Raw genomic sequence first — 21,297 nt, 5'->3', positions numbered from 1 at the left:
CGGTGCTGCGTGATCCTAACATTGGCCGCCTGGGTAGTCTTCCCTATATACACCCTGTTACAGGTGCACACCACAGCGTAGATCACATTTTTAGTTCTACAATTTGTAAATGCATCGTGTCTCCATATCACATCATTATTGGAAAAAACATTTCCTTCCAATGTTGCCGCACAGGACACGCAATTGCCACATTTGCGGTGCCCACAAATAGGTTTTAAGTTCCACTGGGATATAAGGTCACTTTTTTGCTTTGGGATAAAACTGTCAGCTTTAACCAAATGTTGCCCTAAGCTTTTGTTTTTGCACATGGCGAAGATCGGTTTTTGGAGTGGAGGGTCCAGTGTTTCCAGTAAATGCCAGTTATTTAAAATGATGCGCTTGAATTGGTTTGTGTGCTGGCCGTAGGTCGACACACAGACCAATCTGTCAAGCTCCTCCTTCTTCTTTACTTTGAGCAAAGTGTCCCTCGGGATGAACCTTACTCTTTTTTTCGTGTGCGAGAGCAGCTTTTTTGGATAACCCCTGTTAACCATTTCTCTGCAGAATAGGGAGGCATGCGTCTCAAAATCCGACAAAGTCGTGCAATTGCGCCTTATCCTTAGCATTTGCCCATAGGGCAGATTTTCTCTTAAACATTGTGGATGCGAGCTTTTGAAATGCAAGATTGTATTTCTGTCTGTTGCTTTTTTATGGATTGTTGTGAATAGCGTTCCCTCGCTGCTGCCTACTGTGACATCCAGAAAAGTCATTTTTTGTTGACTAGAATTCAATGTGAATTTAATGTCATTATGTCTAGAGTTAAGCCAATCATGGAACTGGTCTAACTGGGTCTGACTCCCCTGCCACAGGAGCCAGACGTCGTCAATATAACGTAACCATTGGTGTATATTGCTCAAAAATGGATTATTGTTATATATGAATCGTTGTTCATATTGGTCCATGTAAAGCACTGCCAGCTCCGGTGCATAGGGACAACCCATGGCTGTCCCTTTGATCTGAATGTAGAACTCATTCTCAAATTTAAAATAATTGCTCCGTAGCGTGATTTCTGCCAATGACACAATGAATGACGTGGGCACCCTGTGTGGTCTCTCACGCTGGTCCAAGTATATTTCTATCACTTCCAATGCCTCATCCTGAGGAATTTGGGTGTATAGAGAGGCCACGTCTAGTGTTACCATCAATTGTGTGTCTACATCAAATGGTTTCCCCTCAATTTTGGTGATAAAATCTGTGGTGTCACGAAGATGTGACTTCACCTGCACTATACACGGTTTTAAGAAAAAATCGATGTACTTCGATACTGGCTCTAGTGCAGAATCACAGCCCGAAACAATCGGACGGCCCGGGGGTATCTGTGCATTTTTATGTATTTTGGGCAAGAAATACAAAACCGGCGTTCTGGGTAATTTCTTATTAAGGTATTCAAACTCCCTGGGTCCCAGAAAGCCATCATCCAGCCCAGCCCTTGATATTCTATGGATTTTGTCTTGAATCGCATGTATAGGGTCTTCCTTAGACGGCCTGTACCAGTCGCGATTGTTTACATGTGCCTGACCTTCTGTAAGGTACATGGAGCGTGGCCAAAGCACAACTGCCCCACCTTTATCAGCCTGCTTTATTATGATCGATGTATCAGATTTCAAATCACTAATTGCTGAGGTCATTCCTTTACTGATATTATTTTTCAAGAACCTTTTCGTTTTTTCCAATTTAGTGAGCGATGATAGGACCGTTTGTTCAAAAGCAATTATTTGTTTGGGAATGTTTTGGGTCGGTGTAAACTTTGACTTAACTCTCAAACCTGTAGTTTCACTACTGGATGTCGTTTCGGCAGAAGCAAAGAAGGCCTTTAGTCGTATCTTCCGACAGAAGTTCAATGCTTCCAATTTAAGTTTTGTAAAGTCTGTTTTTTTATTTGGGACAAACTTGAGGCCCAAGCCTAAGAGCATCTCTTCATCTTTCGTCAGTTGTTTGTCTGAAAGGTTAACTATAGTTGACACATTCAGTTGTTGTAGGTCTTGTTGCGGGTTCGCATATCCCATGGTTGTTTGAAGCGGACACGCGATTGCCCGCCCCTGGCTAAAAAAGAAGAGGAAGAGGCAGATGAGGCACCTCATCTTTTAGGATTATTCTGCCTGGAGTCGTTAGAAGAGTCAGATGAGGTTGTATCGGAGAAATCGCTCCTTGATAAAATTGAGAAAGAAATTGCGGTCTTTAAGGACAACACTCTCACCATTAAATCCTCTCAATTTGATAGGGATTCTAAATCCTTCAAACTTGAACAAGTGTACCCCTTTCTTAAAGAAGACTTCTATACGTCAGGAGAGTCACGGGGGGCACTTACATCCTATCAAGGTAGATCAAGGAACAGATTCCTCACTTTCTCCGATACAACCTCATCTGACTCTTCTAACGACTCCAGGCAGAATAATCCTAAAAGACGAGGTGCCTCATCTGCCTCTTCCTCTTCTTTTTTAGCCAGGGGCGGGCAATCGCGTGTCCGCTTCAAACAACCATGGGATATGCGAACCCGCAACAAGACCTACAACAACTGAATGTGTCAACTATAGTTAACCTTTCAGACAAACAACTGACGAAAGATGAAGAGATGCTCTTAGGCTTGGGCCTCAAGTTTGTCCCAAATAAAAAAACAGACTTTACAAAACTTAAATTGGAAGCATTGAACTTCTGTCGGAAGATACGACTAAAGGCCTTCTTTGCTTCTGCCGAAACGACATCCAGTAGTGAAACTACAGGTTTGAGAGTTAAGTCAAAGTTTACACCGACCCAAAACATTCCCAAACAAATAATTGCTTTTGAACAAACGGTCCTATCATCGCTCACTAAATTGGAAAAAACGAAAAGGTTCTTGAAAAATAATATCAGTAAAGGAATGACCTCAGCAATTAGTGATTTGAAATCTGATACATCGATCATAATAAAGCAGGCTGATAAAGGTGGGGCAGTTGTGCTTTGGCCACGCTCCATGTACCTTACAGAAGGTCAGGCACATGTAAACAATCGCGACTGGTACAGGCCGTCTAAGGAAGACCCTATACATGCGATTCAAGACAAAATCCATAGAATATCAAGGGCTGGGCTGGATGATGGCTTTCCGGGACCCAGGGAGTTTGAATACCTTAATAAGAAATTACCCAGAACGCCGGTTTTGTATTTCTTGCCCAAAATACATAAAAATGCACAGATACCCCGGGCCGTCCGATTGTTTCGGGCTGTGATTCTGCACTAGAGCCAGTATCGAAGTACATCGATTTTTTCTTAAAACCATGTATAGTGCAGGTGAAGTCACATCTTCGTGACACCACAGATTTTATCACCAAAATTGAGGGGAAACCATTTGATGTAGACACACAATTGATGGTAACACTAGACGTGGCCTCTCTATACACCCAAATTCCTCAGGATGAGGCATTGGAAGTGATAGAAATATACTTGGACCAGCGTGAGAGACCACACAGGGTGCCCACGTCATTCATTGTGTCATTGGCAGAAATCACGCTACGGAGCAATTATTTTAAATTTGAGAATGAGTTCTACATTCAGATCAAAGGGACAGCCATGGGTTGTCCCTATGCACCGGAGCTGGCAGTGCTTTACATGGACCAATATGAACAACGATTCATATATAACAATAATCCATTTTTGAGCAATATACACCAATGGTTACGTTATATTGACGACGTCTGGCTCCTGTGGCAGGGGAGTCAGACCCAGTTAGACCAGTTCCATGATTGGCTTAACTCTAGACATAATGACATTAAATTCACATTGAATTCTAGTCAACAAAAAATGACTTTTCTGGATGTCACAGTAGGCAGCAGCGAGGGAACGCTATTCACAACAATCCATAAAAAAGCAACAGACAGAAATACAATCTTGCATTTCAAAAGCTCGCATCCACAATGTTTAAGAGAAAATCTGCCCTATGGGCAAATGCTAAGGATAAGGCGCAATTGCACGACTTTGTCGGATTTTGAGACGCATGCCTCCCTATTCTGCAGAGAAATGGTTAACAGGGGTTATCCAAAAAAGCTGCTCCGCACACGAAAAAAAGAGTAAGGTTCATCCCGAGGGACACTTTGTTCAAAGTAAAGAAGAAGGAGGAGCTTGACAGATTGGTCTGTGTGTCGACCTACGGCCAGCACACAAACCAATTCAAGCGCATCATTTTAAATAACTGGCATTTACTGGAAACACTGGACCCTCCACTCCAAAAACCGATCTTCGCCATGTGCAAAAACAAAAGCTTAGGGCAACATTTGGTTAAAGCTGACAGTTTTATCCCAAAGCAAAAAAGTGACCTTATATCCCAGTGGAACTTAAAACCTATTTGTGGGCACCGCAAATGTGGCAATTGCGTGTCCTGTGCGGCAACATTGGAAGGAAATGTTTTTTCCAATAATGATGTGATATGGAGACACGATGCATTTACAAATTGTAGAACTAAAAATGTGGTCTACGCTGTGGTGTGCACCTGTAACAGGGTGTATATAGGGAAGACTACCCAGGCGGCCAATGTTAGGATCACGCAGCACCGCTCGCGGATAAAGAAAAAAGTACTAACTGCGCCCATGGTGGAACATTTTGTGAGTTCCAACCACAGTGAGAATGATTTCAAGTGGACGATTCTGTTTTGGATTGATCCCAAACATTATGCAAATGTGGAAATGGCTCTACTTCAAAAGGAAGCCTATCTAATAATGAAATTCGATAGTGTGAATAATGGGCTTAATTGCCTGAGTGAAATTAACAGAGCGTGAAAATTATGTAGTATATCTAATCCACGAAGCACTACCATTCCCAGAAGTCACCTCTCAGGCCCACACGCCCCCACAGGTCATATGACAAGCACATGACCTTGTTTCTAACACGGGAGAAACAAACGCGCATTCTCCAAGGCGGTGGCTCCTTCGTTGTGTGCTGTGGGGAGACGTTTTCACAAAGCAAAGATTAAGGTAGGCTTCTGTTCAGGACAGAAGAGAGAGTTAAAGTGGTTCACTATGCACCACAACGCGGTCAGTTTAACACGCGTGTGTACCGCTTGTGTATTTTTACAGAACTCGAATTCACTTGAAAACCGATAGCGGAAAAGACCAAGGGGAGACGCCTTCGGGGAAGATAGACGAAGGTAGGCTTCCTTGTAGGGAGGAAAGAATTAGACAGCTGATGTGCTCTGCGCTACAACGCGGTCAGGCTAACACGCGTTTGTATTGCTTGTTTATTTCAACAGAAATCGTGTTCACTCGATAAACCAATAGCGGAAGTGAACCGCTCCCGGGTGGATGTAAAGTAAGTCAGTCTCGTAATTTTCTCATAATGAAAGAATTCAAATACATTAAGTGCGAGCTTGACAACGGTTATTTACATTATTGCAGAATATGTGATCCGCTTGAGAAATAATCCTTTACCGGTGGTTGGAAAACAGACGCGCCGCCCGTATCAAAACGCGAAAGGTAAAATACTGCCCTTCTGGCCTTTGCTTCAGTTTTCCTTAGTAGCAGAGACTTTCACTAAAACAATATCACTTTGTTGCAGTGAGTACCCACGGCCTAGACCACAGTTCATGTTAAGTGCAGCCCTGGAACTCGAAATCACCAGGTATGCTGCACTCTGCTCATTGGAGAAATCCTTTTGTAAATAAATAATGGATGGAGGACTAGATAGATAAAGTTTATCTTGTTTTTTTGTATTTTACAAACAGTTTCCATGGACCAGACTCTGACAGCCCTGATGAGAGTCTCTTGATTCACCTAAGGGACTCGAAACGCGTCGGCATTTTTTTACTCTTTGACATTCATTGGCAGTGATTAATGAGGAACTTTTCTAATTTGCATTGAAGCAGATGCACATTGTATTGGGTTGAAACACTCTGTACATTTTTTCTGTTTAAGAGATGGTTTAATATTCAGGATTGAGACTGTATTATTGAGTAACAGTTCCATGTTTCACTGTTAGTAAGAGCACTTTGATACTGTAATTGTATATATATGTAATTGTCATTTGTGTAGCAATGGTTTCATTATTGTAAAAGTTTATGTTTCGTTTTTTTTGTTTATAATTTTGCACTGCGGAGTATATGGTAATACATGAAGTTGATGATGTTCTTTGTTTTGCCTATACTAAAATAATTGAAAAACTCAAAAGTGAATGAACTTAAAAGACTTAAATGTCTGGATAAACTAATAAATTTTGGTTTACCCAAATTCAGCATTCATTGTCATATTCATAATAGAGGCATAGGTAAAAAAAAAACCAATTTTTTGCATTTAATAGTGGCCCTACCTACCCTCTTTCCCAGTGGGCCCAACCCCCAGTTGCCTTCATCCTTTGAGCGGGTAGTTACCCGAGCGGGTAGGGATTGACAAACACGTGTCTTTCCTACACACTACATTATTGATTAATTCTTGAGCAGGAGAGCTGTCTCCTGCCTAGCATGGCAGAAAAAGATACGCTGTCCTTCACGGAAAGCCATATACAGAACCTCATTGCGTCCTCTCCATTCTCCTCGATCACCCTCAGTACCTCAGCGAAACAACAAAATGAGGCTGATAAGTTGATACGTCTTCAAAAAAAACATATCCGCACAGAACTGCACGGCCACTTTTTGCTCAAACACCTTAAAGCAGGGACTATACCGTGGGGCCTCCAGGTCAAGAATATCCCGGTCATCTTTATAGAAGACACAGAATATAAGAAGGGATTTAGTCAAATTAATACTAAGTGCAGCAGAGATCTAATGGTGCATACCATTGAGACAGCACAACGGATCTGCAGCCAAGAAGAGTCAGAAATAGAGGAACTGATCAAAGCCATTAACGATACCCAAACTGTGACTGAGGCTAAAGCGCTCCTTGATAAAATTGAGAAAGAAATTGCGGTCTTTAAGGACAACACTCTCACCATTAAATCCTCTCAATTTGATAGGGATTCTAAATCCTTCAAACTTGAACAAGTGTACCCCTTTCTTAAAGAAGACTTCTATACGTCAGGAGAGTCACGGGGGGCACTTACATCCTATCAAGGTAGATCAAGGAACAGATTCCTCACTTTCTCCGATACAACCTCATCTGACTCTTCTAACGACTCCAGGCAGAATAATCCTAAAAGACGAGGTGCCTCATCTGCCTCTTCCTCTTCTTTTTTAGCCAGGGGCGGGCAATCGCGTGTCCGCTTCAAACAACCATGGGATATGCGAACCCGCAACAAGACCTACAACAACTGAATGTGTCAACTATAGTTAACCTTTCAGACAAACAACTGACGAAAGATGAAGAGATGCTCTTAGGCTTGGGCCTCAAGTTTGTCCCAAATAAAAAAACAGACTTTACAAAACTTAAATTGGAAGCATTGAACTTCTGTCGGAAGATACGACTAAAGGCCTTCTTTGCTTCTGCCGAAACGACATCCAGTAGTGAAACTACAGGTTTGAGAGTTAAGTCAAAGTTTACACCGACCCAAAACATTCCCAAACAAATAATTGCTTTTGAACAAACGGTCCTATCATCGCTCACTAAATTGGAAAAAACGAAAAGGTTCTTGAAAAATAATATCAGTAAAGGAATGACCTCAGCAATTAGTGATTTGAAATCTGATACATCGATCATAATAAAGCAGGCTGATAAAGGTGGGGCAGTTGTGCTTTGGCCACGCTCCATGTACCTTACAGAAGGTCAGGCACATGTAAACAATCGCGACTGGGACAGGCCGTCTAAGGAAGACCCTATACATGTGATTCAAGACAAAATCCATAGAATATCAAGGGCTGGGCTGGATGATGGCTTTCTGGGACCCAGAGAGTTTGAATACCTTAATAAGAAATTACCCAGAACGCCGGTTTTGTATTTCTTGCCCAAAATACATAAAAATGCACAGATACCCCCGGGCCGTCCGATTGTTTCGGGCTGTGATTCTGCACTAGAGCCAGTATCGAAGTACATCGATTTTTTCTTAAAACCGTGTATAGTGCAGGTGAAGTCACATCTTCGTGACACCACAGATTTTATCACCAAAATTGAGGGGAAACCATTTGATGTAGACACACAATTGATGGTAACACTAGACGTGGCCTCTCTATACACCCAAATTCCTCAGGATGAGGCATTGGAAGTGATAGAAATATACTTGGACCAGCGTGAGAGACCACACAGGGTGCCCACGTCATTCATTGTGTCATTGGCAGAAATCACGCTACAGAGCAATTATTTTAAATTTGAGAATGAGTTCTACATTCAGATCAAAGGGACAGCCATGGGTTGTCCCTATGCACCGGAGCTGGCAGTGCTTTACATGGACCAATATGAACAACGATTCATATAAACCAATAATCCATTTTTGAGCAATATACACCAATGGTTACGTTATATTGACGACGTCTGGCTCCTGTGGCAGGGGAGTCAGACCCAGTTAGACCAGTTCCATGATTGGCTTAACTCTAGACATAATGACATTAAATTCACATTGAATTCTAGTCAACAAAAAATGACTTTTCTGGATGTCACAGTAGGCAGCAGCGAGGGAACGCTATTCACAACAATCCATAAAAAAGCAACAGACAGAAATACAATCTTGCATTTCAAAAGCTCGCATCCACAATGTTTAAGAGAAAATCTGCCCTATGGGCAAATGCTAAGGATAAGGCGCAATTGCACGACTTTGTCGGATTTTGAGACGCATGCCTCCCTATTCTGAAGAGAAATGGTTAACAGGGGTTATCCAAAAAAGCTGCTCTCGCACACGAAAAAAAGAGTAAGGTTCATCCCGAGGGACACTTTGCTCAAAGTAAAGAAGAAGGAGGAGCTTGACAGATTGGTCTGTGTGTCGACCTACGGCCAGCACACAAACCAATTCAAGCGCATCATTTTAAATAACTGGCATTTACTGGAAACACTGGACCCTCCACTCCAAAAACCGATCTTCGCCATGTGCAAAAACAAAAGCTTAGGGCAACATTTGGTTAAAGCTGACAGTTTTATCCCAAAGCAAAAAAGTGACCTTATATCCCACTGGAACTTAAAACCTATTTGTGGGCACCGCAAATGTGGCAATTGCGTGTCCTGTGCGGCAACATTGGAAGGAAATGTTTTTTCCAATAATGATGTGATATGGAGACACGATGCATTTACAAATTGTAGAACTAAAAATGTGGTCTTCGCTGTGGTGTGCACCTGTAACAGGGTGTATATAGGGAAGACTACCCAGGCGGCCAATGAAAGGATCACGCAGCACCGCTCGCGGATAAAGAAAAAAGTACTAACTGCGCCCATGGTGGAACATTTTGTGAGTTCCAACCACAGTGAGAATGATTTCAGGTGGACGATTCTGTTTTGGATTGATCCCAAACATTATGCAAATGTGGAAATGGCTCTACTTCAAAAGGAAGCCTATCTAATAATGAAATTCGATAGTGTGAATAATGGGCTTAATTGCCTGAGTGAAATTAACAGAGCGCGAAAATTATGTAGTATATCTAATCCACGAAGCACTACCATTCCCAGAAGTCACCTCTCAGGCCCACACGCCCCCACAGGTCATATGACAAGCACATGACCTTGTTTCTAACACGGGAGAAACAAACGCGCATTCTGCAAGGCGGGGGCTCCTTCGTTGTGTGCTGTGGGGAGACGTTTTCACAAAGCAAAGATTAAGGTAGGCTTCTGTTCAGGACAGAAGAGAGAGTTAAAGTGGTTCGCTATGCACCACAACGCGGTCAGTTTAACACGCGTGTGTACCGCTTGTGTATTTTTACAGAACTCGAATTCACTTGAAAACCGATAGCGGAAAAGACCAAGGGGAGACGCCTTCGGGGAAGATAGACGAAGGTAGGCTTCCTTGTAGGGAGGAAAGAATTAGACAGCTGATGTGCTCTGCGCTACAACGCGGTCAGGCTAACACGCGTTTGTATTGCTTGTTTATTTCAACAGAAATCGTGTTCACTCGATAAACCAATAGCGGAAGTGAACCGCTCCCGGTTGGATGTAAAGTAAGTCAGTCTCGTAATTTTCTCATAATGAAAGAATTCAAATACATTAAGTGCGAGCTTGACAACGGTTATTTACATTATTGCAGAATATGTGATCCGCTTGAGAAATAATCCTTTACCGGTGGTTGGAAAACAGACGCGCCGCCCGTATCAAAACGCGAAAGGTAAAATACTGCCCTTCTGGCCTTTGCTTCAGTTTTCCTTAGTAGCAGAGACTTTCACTAAAACAATATCACTTTGTTGCAGTGAGTACCCACGGCCTAGACCACAGTTCATGTTAAGTGCAGCCCTGGAACTCGAAATCACCAGGTATGCTGCACTCTGCTCATTGGAGAAATCCTTTTGTAAATAAATAATGGATGGAGGACTAGATAGATAAAGTTTATCTTGTTTTTTTGTATTTTACAAACAGTTTCCATGGACCAGACTCTGACAGCCCTGATGAGAGTCTCTTGATTCACCTAAGGGACTCGAAACGCGTCGGCATTTTTTTACTCTTTGACATTCATTGGCAGTGATTAATGAGGAACTTTTCTAATTTGCATTGAAGCAGATGCACATTGTATTGGGTTGAAACACTCTGTACATTTTTTCTGTTTAAGAGATGGTTTAATATTCAGGATTGAGACTGTATTATTGAGTAACAGTTCCATGTTTCACTGTTAGTAAGAGCACTTTGATACTGTAATTGTATATATATGTAATTGTCATTTGTGTAGCAATGGTTTCATTATTGTAAAAGTTTATGTTTCGTTTTTTTTTTATAATTTTGCACTGCGGAGTATATGGTAATACATGAAGTTGATGATGTTCTTTGTTTTGCCTATACTAAAATAATTGAATAACTCAAAAGTGAATGAACTTAAAAGACTTAAATGTCTGGATAAACTAATAAATTTTGGTTTACCCAAATTCAGCATTCATTGTCATATTCATAATAGAGGCATAGGTAAAAAAAAACCAATTTTTTGCATTTAATAGTGGCCCTACCTACCCTCTTTCCCAGTGGGCCCAACCCCCAGTTGCCTTCGTACAGTAATACAACGTCACACAAAGGGCGGGCAAAGTAGGAAGACAACCACAGTTAGAACGATCGCAGTTAAAATAATGACGCTAGAGCATATGAGTCAGGATAAGCAGGCATACAGTCGCAATTCGCACCAGTTAAGCGTCCGCCCATCGATACAAATAGTACTATAGGAAATATTGGCACAGATAAAGAAGGATCAATAATAGACACAAAAGTGGACCCACATCGCTGACCCAAAAAATAAAGAAACGAAAGAAAGGCAATAGAAAGAGGACGAAAAGGGCAAAAAGCCATAGAAACAAATAAAGGCAAAACAAACAAAAAAATCCCCACCCCCAACCCCCCACCCTGCACCCCTGCAGGTGACTACGACCTACCCCCTTAGCAGCGTGCCTGTCGCCCCAATAACTAAAACCCGAAATATAGAGAGAAAGAAGAGATATAGAAAGGTTACTAGACCCCAACACTAAAAGTAAGAATGGAGGAGGACATTATCGTACGCATTCCCGGACTCCCCCCCCCGCCCTAACACAGAATCTTTCACAAGTAGTCACCATCATACAAAACATAAGAGAAGATTACACTGGAGGAAACTATAAACCCCGCCCAGTCTCCGATAACCTAATGGAGCAGATCCCGTCACCGATTAAACCATAACAGTAAACCCAAAAGAACAGCCTCAGCCTTGTCCCCGTCGATCAAACTGGTGGTCTCCCTCAGGTAAGTAGGACCCTCTCCACAAAGTGTCAATATATACAAAGCAGTTGCCGAAATAAAGTCTGCAAGATGGAGGATAAATGGCAAACCCCAAAGTACATGGCCGGTTCCGACGATACTCCTCTCCGACTGCCAGGCTCGACACTGTTTCCTCCGCCATCTTGGTGAACCAGCTGGGAAGGCGGTGCGACACAATCAAACTCAGTTCACAGTCTCGACCACAAGTTACCAGAATGGGGATAGCAGTTAAAGGGTCCACTGGTAATGAAACCAAGAAGTCAAACCATTCAGTCGATACACAGATCGCAGCATGATCAATCAGTTCCACTTCTGTAGGGGTAAACACATCTCCGTGCACAGGGTCTAAATGCACCGCTGGGGTGTCTATCAGGAGTGGAGCTGGCCGTCGAGTCCCGTGCGATGAATCAGGGTCCGGTCCCGATTGCCTAAGTCCGTCTGCTGCCGACATCAGTTCACAGACCCGGGCCTCCATTGTAACTTGAAGCGCCTCGAGGGCTGCCAGCACAGACCGCAGTGTCTGGCCGCACTCAGCCCGCCCCGTCAGGTCTCGCACAACATCAGGCATAGTGATCCCCACGGAGAGCCCGCTCACCCCGGGGGAGGACTAGGGAGAGCAGGGATGAACCATGAGGGACAGATCGTCAACGTGCATGTCTTGCGCGACGAGTTCCCAACCCAAAGGCACCAGCGAGGCAAACACTAGGTCTCCGGGTCAGGGACCTCCGCTATACCGCCTGGGGCGTCACACGTCTCCTCACCTTCAATACGAATCCGGGTAGCAGATCGGCAGCAAAGCAGTTCAAAAGATGTTGAAAGTTCCACGGACCGGACCCTGCCGCCCTCACCAGTCCGCTGTTGTTCGACTGGGACCCGGCAGGATCAGCACTCAAGACCCCGGCTTCTAGACTGGGTTAGGCTTCAAGCCAAACCTCAACATTACTCCACTCCACAATGTCAGAAAAACCTCGGGATTGCTCCAGCGGATTGCAGGTCAGTTCATAGACACGGATGTGTGGCGGAAAAACAGGATAGACGACAGGATCTGCGAGCTAAAGACGGAGACTAAGCGGTCATCTTGTTGCTGTCGTAGCTCCTCCTCCCATTTTGTTAAATTGTTAAGACATTGCATACAATAATATCTCACATTTTGTTTCATTTTTAATTTTGTAAATTTAATGTATTATTTAACTTTTATTGTAAATATTTGTTTGGTAATGCACGTCTGCCATATTGTGGTCCAGTATAAGCATGACAACTCTTCGCAAATATTGCAGCCTTCTACACACAACCCTTAGTGAGAAGTGTAGTTATTTAATTCATTGCATTGTTTTGTTCATCACTGTTATCTCTGTGAGAAACCTGTGGGATTTGTTCTTTCGCCTCTCACAGAATGATGGTGCATCCGTGCCTGCCAGGACTCTTCTCACTGCTGGTGCTGTGTCTGTACCATGAACCACCTGTTTCAGGTAGGTTAACTCTGTTTTCTTGTTTTATCATTTCCGGCCTTATTTAATTTTACGATCCTCTAGTCTAGCAGAGTCCCTGAACCCACCATATTTGTGGAAGAAAGTCCCTCATATTCAAAGACAGCTCCCACTGTGTAGGGAGGTTTTCTCATAACGTGGGTTCTGCTGCAAAGGCTTGAAACCACTTTGGGGGTAACACACTGCTACACTCTCCACCAAAAGATCTTTGAAACAATATTGTGGAAAAACATATATTTACGTTGTTCTCTGAGTTGATTACGATTCCAGATTCAGAAATAATATTTATCCGTGTCAAATATAGTGCTAAATATTGCACTTCTTACATTTCTAAGTGCACTAAATAAAATATGTTATCATTACACAGTTTACTGACCAACGGAAGAATCGAAGGCTAATCCTTTTGGGATTTGAACTCATGATCTCCAGGCACTGCATTTTTGACTCATCCTTGTGGCTGACATGTTATGCAATATACATTTGTAAAGCGCGCCAGCACTTGTGGTGGTATCCTGTCACAGTGTGAGGCTCAGTACGGCTTTCGCTCAGGAAGAGGCACAGAGGACCAATGACTAAATTTACATCTTACACTGAGCAAATACACAGTAGCATCAAAGGGGAAGATCTACTTGGCATTTATGGACTTGTCCACAGCTTTTGACCTAGTTAATAGGTCAAAGCTGTGGACAATTCTTTTGGAAATGGGCCTGGAGAGAGAACTTGTAAATTTCCTGGCGCAGCTCCACAGCGATTTGAGGGCAACTATTCGCATGTCTGAAGAGGGAAACTGCACTGCTTTCTTTAAGTCTGGAAGGGGGGTGTGCCAAGGGTGCATTTTGGCCCCTATGCTTTTCTCCCTCTATATTAATTCACTGGGAAAATCCTTGGAAGCTGCCTCTATTGATGTACCACGTATGGGTGGCTCTCCTTTGCCGGTTTTATTATATGCCGACGACACGGTTTTATTGTCAAGAACCCCAAATGGTTTACAACTTTTATTAAACTCCTTTGGGGCATTTATGCAAGAGTTGGACCTATTAGTAAACATAGAGAAATCCCATGTAATGGCAGTAGGTAAATGTAAGAATAGTATTAAAACTCTCTCTTATAATGGCTCAGTGCTTACCAAGGTCAAAGTTTTTACCTACCTAGGCGTGGTGTTCGATGAGAGGGGGACATGGGCACCTCAAATTACAAGTAAAACAGCGGCAGTAAAGAGATCGGCTGCCGCTATTCTGGGTTTTGCAAAACGACTAGGTGGTAAACCAGCTGAGGCTATATTGTCCATCTATAGAGCCAAAACCTTGGCCATTGCCAGGTATGGGGCGTCGATCTGGGGTTATAAAAATCTGGCTAAAATACAAAGAGAGGAAAATATATTCTTGCGATCTATACTGGGCCTCTCTCAATCTACCCCAGCTTTTTCTGCCCATATGGAATTGGGGATGGGGTATATTGAAGACTCACTGTCTTTGGCCCCGCTTTTGTCATGGATTAAGACATGGCTTAACCCAGTTTTAACTTTAAACCACAAGATTACTAGGGATTGTATGGGGCGGGACAATGCGGCTGAGATCGAGTGGCTAACACATATTAAAAAATCTGCAGTATACCTGGGCCGTCCCGATCTATATTTTAAACCAGAGAGCTTGGTGAGAGAGGATATCAATTGGGTTAAGATCCACTACACAGAGAAAAAGGAGGCAGAAAGGGAGGCTAGAGAAATTTTGAAGCCAACTGTAAGGTCCCACTACATGACAATTACATCGTTATCTATTCAACCTTATTTGACGATAGTAAATAAACCTTTTCATCGGTGGGTCCTTACAAGATTTCACTTCAATTTAGCTCATTTTCTCCTAGGAGAATATGATAAGTGGTGTAAGCCCCACGAGAAGGATCCCTGCAAATGTGATGACTTTTCTGACCAGGACCTATTACATTTTGTGTTCTTCTGCCCTCTTTTTAAGAGTGGGAGGGAAAAGTTCATCAAGCCAATACTGAAAGACCAAAGGTTTATGCAGGTTAAACCAGCGTTACTGTTCCTGCAACTTATGGAATCCCCATTAGTTATGTATGGGGTAGCTAATTTCCTGATTACGTCCATTCGATCCAGACAAAATAGGCGGACAACTCTGACCCAGAACCATTAGTAAAGTTAATTATGAACTATGTAAACTTTATACATTTCTCCCTGGCACTTAGCACTTTGACTATAGAACTGTAAAAAACCTTGAATATATTAACTTTTGTAGGATTTGACAGTTGTAAAAATGGTTGTTTTTAACTTTGATCTGCTTCGAAGATGTGTACAATGAATTCATGTTTTTTCCCTTTTTAAAAAATAATTTTTAAACACAGTTTTTAAAATTGTTTGTTTAATCACCTGTGTTTTGTATGACCAAAAATGGATGTACAGTATAGCATACTTTTATGATTTTAAAATAATCGAATAAAGTGTATTTGACTCTGACTCTGAGCAGGTGTATGTGCCTAGCCTTGCCTATAGTTGGTTGGTTAATTGAAAAGCCAGGTTTTCAGCTTCTTGCAGAATTCAAGAAGTGAGGAGGAGGCTCTGATGAGGAGTGTGAGGCTGTTCCATGCTATAGGAGAAATGTATGAGAATTCCTGTTCTCCGGATCTGGCTGTGTGTATGTGTGGGGTGTGTGTGAGTAGAAGTCCTGCTGAGTTGAGGTGCCTGGGTGGTTGGTGGAAAGAGATGTGACTGTTCAGGTAGCTGAGACCTGTGTAGTGCCTTGAACGTGTGTGTGAAGAGTTTGAACTGAGTGTTTTTGTGTGTCAGGAGCTTGTGGATTTTCCTGAGGTGTGGTGTGATGTGCATTCTGTGTGGGAGGCTGAGGATGAGTCTGACTGCCAAGTTCTGGATGATTAGTCGTCTTCTGGTGAGTTTATCGGTGATCCCGGAATAAAGTGTGTTACCATAGCCCAACTTATTGGTGACTAAAATCTTAGTGACAATTTTTCTAGTGTTGCTTGGAAACCATTTGAAGATCATCTTCTACATCCTCAGGATGTGGAAGCAGGATTCATTGACGGCGTTGACTTGTGTGGTCATCATGTAAAGTTTGCTGTCCATAATTATTTCTGGGTTCCTGGTGTGGGTCTGAGTTTGGCCGGCCACCAATTGGAATGCCATGGTGAGGTGTTCTTGCTGAAGATCACTACTCTTGTCTTGCCAGTGTTTAGATTGAGACAACTGGCTTTCGACCAGTTAGCAACTTTGGTCATGCAGACGGTAAACTTGTTTCTTGTGTTGGAAGTCTTGTCTGAGAGGGAGAGTAAAAGTTACACACTGTCTGTGTGGGAGAGGATGTTGGTGTTGTGTGCACAGATGAAGTTGACAAGAGGGATCATGCATGCATTCAAGAGGGTAGGGCTGAGCAGTGAACACTGTGGCATTCTGCAGAGGAGTTTGCGAGCTTCAGAGAAGTAAGATGCCATGATGACACCTTGTGCGATATCCATTAGGAAGAAGCAGATCCAGCAAAGTGTGGGTTCTTGGATGCCTATCTCAAGTAGGCTCCTGATAAGGATGGTGCGTGAGACCGCCTCTTTGGAATACCTCCTAGCAGAAGTGGTGTTGCATGGAGCAACACCCAGCAAAGGTGGTATATCCATATGGCAGACTTTATAAAAAACGTATATATATATATCCATAAACTAGCCTCCAACACAGTTGATGTAACTAAGGAGAACTACATAACAGAGGTATTATATCTATTGAATAACATCTGAGATAGCATGGAAGAGTGTCTATGGTAACGATGGATAAAACCCAAATCTGTGACTTGGGGGTGAATGTTTTGCCAATGTGCAACATTCCGTCCATCAGCTTGTGTGTTTTGCTGTTCACCCTATGTGGAAAGGGTATGCCCAGACATGGGTCCTGTGCTCACTATGCCACTGGAGTCAAGCTATCCTGGCTGATGACGGCGGATAGCCAGAAACCGGTCCTAGGATGCTTTATTGCGGTCCAGGTGTGGTTCTCAAAATCCGGACCCCGTTGTTTTCCCGATATCGAGGTCCAATACCCGTGTCACAAAACCTCAACGTACCGAGACGATTTTGGTGTCTACGAACCGATAATGATTAGGACATCATTCCTATGTATTTGCGTTACAATCGAGGGTTGCCAACACCCCTAAATCACAGTTTCCGTCCCATCCCTTAAACTCCATTTTGTGAACGGCATCCATCTTGCATCTTGCCCTCATGATAAGTCAATTAAAGGTCGAGCTTGATCCAAATAGACACGTCCACCTTTCGTGACTTTCCCCTGACCTGTCCCAACTGACTCCACTGTCTTCGGCCAAACCTGTTTAGGAAGCTCCTCGCCCAGTGGTTGAATGCGATAGCATCTACGCATAACATTCCACGAACCATTCACTACATACAGACCATGCTTTCTGCAAACATGCACCTGTCCACGTTCTTTGTTTATGGCCAGTTTTATGACTGGGTTGTACCGTTCTTTATTGAGTTTCATCGATATCTGATGGGAGTTCCAGGCCTAACTGGGTAATCTATCAACGAACTGGACATCTAAAATATGGGCTTGCTTACATGACTTCGCTCTTTGTATTATTGTAGAAGTATGTATATTGCCATACCATAAACTCAAGAATTCTTGCTTGAAGCCATATATCTTGTATATAAGGAGACGGCTGGTTCTGTAAAAACGAACAGTCTCCCAAAACCTACTCTCCGTGTGGTGTACTTCTGGGACACGTGTTACTTGGTAGCTACCAATAAAACTTGATCTTTGACTGCGATAGAAGACTCATTGTTTCTGTGGTCCGGAACAAGGGGAGGTTTTCGGGTGTTATCCCCTGACACCAGCGGGTTCCTAAAAACCCGTTACCTCAGTTGGCGCCCAACTCGGAGCGATATCAAGCGGTGACGGTCCAAGCCAGATGTTCGTGAGGAGCTTCGTGTGAAAATTCCGGAGGACGGCCAGCCACTTCAGCGACCCCTGTATGTCGACGTGGTTCCGAAGGTCTTTGCTGCGAGGTTCCCCGCGTCCCGACGGCTACGAAGGACTGCTGCCCTGACTATCGCCTTGTTTTGGACCCAGTGATCCTTGGTAGAGCGAAACGATAGACGAGTCTTCTAGCGACGTCACAGATCTTCAAATACTTCAGTTAAGTATAAGTGGAGCGTCTCCTAGTCCTTAGTTTGTCCTTAGTTTTTGGTATCCTTGAGATACGACTTGATTTGGTACTTGCAAGCCCCAAAGCCGAAGGACTCGTGTATTCACGAGAACTATCGTAATAGATAATCCTTTGAAGTTTGAAGCTAGACTAGTGAGCGAAGATGCCTGGTTTTAGCAGACTTGGAAACTTGTTTTGTCTTGGTTGTAGTAAGGACTCCCAATTGGAAGATTCTTGTCCGGTTCCTCCAATTGGAACTCCAACGTATGAACTCTACGTAAAGCACGGCGTAGGTCCTATAACATATAACGAGGTATGGATAAAATACACCCGCAAGGATGGTGTTTTAAAATGGCCCCAATATGGTAGTTTCGACCAAGAAATATTAGATAACTTAGAGGTCAAATTGTTCAAGAAGAAAGCCCGGCCGGCGATGTTTGACTCTTTCCACTTATGGCGCAAAGAAGCCAAACAGAAAGAAATAAGATTAGCAAAAAAGAATAAAAGAGGTATGTCAATGGTGCAAGCTGCCGTTGCATACAGAGATAACGAGGAAGAGCAGAAGAGCGAACAGATGCTTAGGAGCAAGAAACTAGCGATAGATAAATGTTACCCGATGCTGCCAAATAGAGGAAAAGGTCAAAAGGAAGGATCCGAGAAAGATCCATTAATGTCCCACCTATTAACTTCTCCGCCACCCTATGCACAAAATGCTACAGCACCTCCGCAACCTTTAGTTGCACCTTTGGTAGCTGTAATACAGGCTCCTTTACCGCACCCACCGGCTACTCTTCAGCTGGCTCCTGTTTCTTTGGCACAGCCTCCTCAAGGCTCACCGATCACGTCTACTTCTCCTACCGTTCCTTCTAAAATTTCGCCTAGCGCACCTTCTAGTCTCTCTGATACTCGTTCTACGAACATTTCTGTTTCTGCTTTGCGTGACTCTGTTCTACTACCAGTTATTCCTCCACTTTCACCTTCCGTCTGGCATAAAATGGCCAGCATTGTTACTAACTTTCCTTCACCACTTTTTCGGTCGGCTAAAACGACCCCTAACACGGAACGAAGACAATTACGAAGCCAAATGCCTGATTATCAGGAAAGGGAGTCATTGAATAAGTTAGCACGAAATTGGGCTATGGATACAGCGAGATATGATGTAGAGTCTGTCATGAACGTCTTCCGTCAATGGGATGAACCAACGCAAAGATACGTCTTTGAGCAGATGTGTGTTTTCCTGTGTGAGGATTTGGAAGATAATGGTCAGAAGAGCAGCCAGCAAGAGTTGTGTAGTGTGCGATTTAAATTTGGGGAGGGTATGATAGTTGGTCCCGATGTTGAAAAAGCAGTTGAGATATTATTATCACATCGAAGTACGGGTGGTAATTCTGGGTCATCCTCTGACAGTGGTACGTCTAGTAGGAAAAGAGCGAGACAGTACCCTATGAGAGAGGTTCCTCCGGTTTGGAGGGAAGGTGATGCAAACGCAGTTCCACCGGTTCTGCCTCATTTCCAGCGTGTATGGGTACATGTCCCCTGGAAAAGATCCGAAGTTTTAGCGCTCAAACAGACACTACCCGATCCCCGTAAAAACCCGACTGGGTATTATAAGGAGTTGTCCCAAACTGCAAGCTCATGTATAATGAATTTAGCGGATATAGACATGTTGTTTGGGAACGTTGTTCCACATCCTTTATGGAGTAAGATACGCCATACGGATCATGACCAAGAATTAGGTGACTCATGGGCGAACATTGCGACTACAGATGCTAGACAAATCGGTGGTTTCAAACCTGAGCCGTTAATAGCTGAACTTCCTGGTAGGATTATTGCGTACATGAAGACAATTATGCCTGATGTACGTGTAAACTGGGACAAGCTATCCGCGTGCAAGCAGAAGAAAGACGAGAATGTGTCTGACTTCTTCACGAGATTTGAGGAAACTTTCACTGACCATAGTGGTCAGGATATGGCTACCGAGGGTGGCCAAAGACTGTTTGTAGACAAGTTTGTACACAATTTGCTTCCTGAATTGTGTGCTAAACTAAAAGACTCAGAAAGTGCTTGGGCTGTCTCTACGTCAGCGCAGATTCTAGCAACAGCCCAGTACTATGAAAATAGGCGTAAAGACGAGTTAGACAAGGCAGACAAAAAGACGAAAGATTTGAAAACTAAAGTTCTTCTCCAACAGGCCTATCCGCCTCGTATGGCTAGCCAGCCCAATTATCAACAGAATCAGCAGTACTCTAGAGACGCGCAAGGAAACGAGCTTTCCCATCAGCGTCCTACATATGGCCCGAATCAATGTGCGTATTGCAAAGAAGAGGGTCATTTTAAAGGTAATTGTCCGGCTCTTGCACGACGTTTAAACGGTGCCCAAGGTGTAAGGGGAAGAGGTGTTCAGCATGCCTCTAGAGGTAGAGGCCGTGGAAATTTCACTCAGAATATAACTTCTTTTTCGCCTCAGAAATCCATGAATAGCTTTGATCAACAGAGTAAATCATCGTCCAAGTCAGCTCAGTACTATGCTGACGACTATTACACCGAACACGACGATGAGGGTAATGATCGCTAGGACAGCCATGGACAAAGAGAGGGAGTTGTTTCAGTTCCAGTAGATCAGGATGGACCTTATGTCGAGGTAATTACCTCAGGAGTGTCAGAGCCATTTCTGCTGGATACTGGTGCTACAAAAAGTTCTATTATGCACTCAAAACTTCCTGGCGCACCTTTGTCTGGCGAAATGAATGTCTCAGTAGGTTTCTCTGGCGCCCCTGTTAGAAACCCGATCTCTAGTCCTGTTTCCCTTTCTGTTGGCCCCTGTGAATTAGAAGCACCCCTCATTCTTACAACAGGTTGCGGTGAAAATTT

The sequence above is a fragment of the Lissotriton helveticus genome, chromosome 5_1 (genome assembly GCF_964261635.1).
Source record: "Lissotriton helveticus chromosome 5_1, aLisHel1.1, whole genome shotgun sequence".
NCBI lineage: Eukaryota > Metazoa > Chordata > Amphibia > Caudata > Salamandridae > Lissotriton > Lissotriton helveticus.
Note: the sequence above shows the minus strand (reverse complement) of the source record.